Source organism: Schistocerca piceifrons, chromosome 8 (genome assembly GCF_021461385.2).
Source record: "Schistocerca piceifrons isolate TAMUIC-IGC-003096 chromosome 8, iqSchPice1.1, whole genome shotgun sequence".
NCBI lineage: Eukaryota > Metazoa > Arthropoda > Insecta > Orthoptera > Acrididae > Schistocerca > Schistocerca piceifrons.
Window position 1 is genome coordinate 87,145,741 of NC_060145.1, and position 3,239 is coordinate 87,148,979.

Sequence of the window (3,239 nt, forward strand, 5' to 3'; positions counted from 1 at the left end):
ATGTTTCCAGAATGAGATTTTCACTCTGCAGTGGAGTGTGCGCTGATACGAAACTTCCTGGCAGATTAAAAGTGTGCTGGACCGAGACTCGAACTTGGGACCATTGCCTTTCGCGGGCAAGTTTGGAAGGTAGGAGACGAGGTACTGTCAGAAGTAAAGCTGTGAGGACGGGGCGTGAGTCGTGCTTGGGTAGCTCAGTTGGTAGAGCACTTGCCCGCGAAAGGCAAAGGTCTTGAGTTTGAGTCTCGGTCCGGCACACAGTTTTAATCTGCCAGGGAGTTTCATATTAGCGCACACTCCGCTGCAGAGTGTAAATCTCATTCTTAATGAAAGCTGTTGAACAACCACCGTGAGGAGTGCACACTCTGTTCAGTAGGATCGCTCCCAAACAGTGGGAAGAAAATTCCTCGAGAATCTTCGTAATATTTCCACACATGATCCTCACACACGCTGTGACTGCGAGAGTACCAGAGTCCGTAAGCAGCAAAATATTCATAATAGCAAGACGTCGCTCGAGACAGACAATGCTGAATCCCCGAACGCAAACGCCCGGAATTTGTCGTCGAAGAAGTGTTATCATATCCAGGACCCGCCCAGATCTTCTCTGTAACACTGTTTGGTACACAAAGTGGCACAGGCAGAGGGGCCGGCGGCCGTGGTGTATTTCGTAGCTCAGTACCCCCAGCAATTACAGGTGCTTGCTCAATGAGCCAGTTCTCGGAAAGGGCGGAAGGCGTTTCTGCATTGCGCAGCTTCGCTTCAAGACGACTTTGTCCGTCTGCAGTAGCGGGCACCCAGCTATGTATAAGGTCGTCTGACGTATGCTTAATAACATATCGAACGATTATCCCTTACGTAACAGACAGGCAAATCTCTTGAGAGAATAAGTTGCGGATGATCGATTTTATATGTAAAATAGAAATATGTTAAGTTTATAGTACCTAATCGCATATGTAAAAAAGCGCAATATATCTGAGGGCAGGCCTGAAACGAGCCCAGCTATGTATAAGATCATCTGACGTATGCTTAATAACATATCGAACGATTATCCCTTACGTAACAGACTGGCAAATCTCTTGAGAGAATAAGTTGCGGATGATCAATTTGATATGTAAAATAGAAATATGTTAAGTTTATAGTACCTAATCGCATACGCAAAAAAAAGCGCATTGTATCTGAGGGCAGGCCTGAAACACGCCGCCACCTCACAAAATAAATATGCAGACATGAAGAACAAAGACATAGAATGTTAAAGCGTTTGTTTTATTTAAAAGGCTTTAAGAGTTTTCATGTAAAAATTTCCGAGGCATTACTTTTGTGAGAATAGTAGTGCAAACTAGCTCATTAAAGTTTGTTTCCTTCATTTAGCTTTAGGAACCTGTCTTCATGTGTCAAGAAGGTACTGCTTGGTAAAGTCACATTGAATGTCGCATGTCGCTGGCAACGTAACAGTGATATTTCGAAACAAAAGAGCCGTACAGCGTCACGTGTGCTGCTCTTGGAAGATGCTCGTGCTGGCTGCAGGCGTGACTTTCCGCCAGCGGTGACTACTGTGCAGCGTGCAGAATCGTCGAAGGGAGCCAGTGGACACGCAGGACTTCAACGGCCGTTCAGCTGACGGAGTAACGCGTAGTAAGAGTAGGCCGCATTCATCAGCTGAAACAGGACACCGACCATAACTGCAGTGTTTCTCAGCCAGTTCCAATGACGAACTCTTCTCGGTATATCAGCCAAGTGTAGTGGTGAAAGTACAGCCAACTTTTGGAAATGTTTTTGTCTCGATTTTTTTTGGCATTTTCCCACCGTCATATATTCCTCCATCGTATTTGCGTAGTATCAGTCTACTACGTTTTTCGTTAATTGATATTTTTTGAAAAAATTAGGATATTAATAAACAAGACAACGTTACAAAGTACTCACATTATCATCCAATAAAAAAGGACCACAGCATCACACAAAATATCCACACATCATGTGTATAATACACCTAGATAACGAGCTAGCAAGTTCAGTTATTGAACTTTGCATCTAATATTTCGAGGGCCGTTCAGTAAGTATTGAACTTTTTCTGAAAGAAGGTCCGTTTTATTTAGTGTACAGCAGTATTATTTCCCACTCTTTTGGCTACAAAACACAATTTTTTCATATAATCTCCGTTCGTTGCGACAGCCTTACGCCGCCTTACCAGGAGGGTCTGTACGCCAGCATGGTACCACTCTACTGGTCACGTCGGAACCAACACCTTGCTGCATCAATAACCTCTCCTCATCCACGTACTGCTTCCCACTCAGTGTATCCTTCATTGAATCGCATGGAAGTCGGAAGCTCCAAGATCCGAGCTGCAGGGTGGATGAGGAAGAACAGTCCACTGAAGGTTTGTAGGCTCCTCTCTGGTGCGCAGGCTTGTGTAAGGCCTTGCGTTGTCATGGAGAAGGAGAAGCGCGTTTGGATTTTTGCGGCGACAAGCACGCTTAAGTCGTTTCTTCAATTTGCTGAGGGTAATACATTGCACGAGTCACAGCTGTGTGCGGCTGGCCGGTACGTGGAATATTGGGCAGGTTTGCGTGACCTCGCGATGACGACAGACTCCTCGCTCAGTGACTCGGCGTGCTTTTTTTCACTGCCAGGTCCATGTAAATACTCTGCAAGCACCCGTAAATATTGGCGATGCTCTTGTTTTCCGCCAAAAGAAGCTATCTGTTGGGAATGCACCTTCGTCACAGACGCCATTTTGAAAGCTACATATAGCGCCGCCACCTATGGGAACTTCATGAAACTATAGGGACAGAAGACCAAATATTCCACGATGTCCCACAAAAAATTCCACATTTTTTTCAGCTGAAATTGGAAGAGAAAAAAATTGTTGCATTACTTATGGAACACAACTCGTAATTCACTGTTTTAGGCTGGCAGTAACAATATAGCCGTTGTTGGAAGGGGAACCTGTGCGTTAATCAACGCTCAGAAAAAAATTGTTGTTTCTCGTATCTCGTACATTGCATGATTCATATAATGGAGATTCCTTCGATGCAGTGGACATTCGCCATGGTTTAAGCGCATGCGCGTAATCGTTGATGTGAATCGTCTGCTTCTACCGCAATCGGCAAAAGAAGCTAATACTATTTTAGGTTGCGGCCAGCCATAATGCACTCCTTCTGAAATCCTGGTCGAATTCCATTGCGCCTGCTAGTCGTTTCTCGCTTTTTCATCGATTAAGTTCAGCATTTATCGGTAAGGAT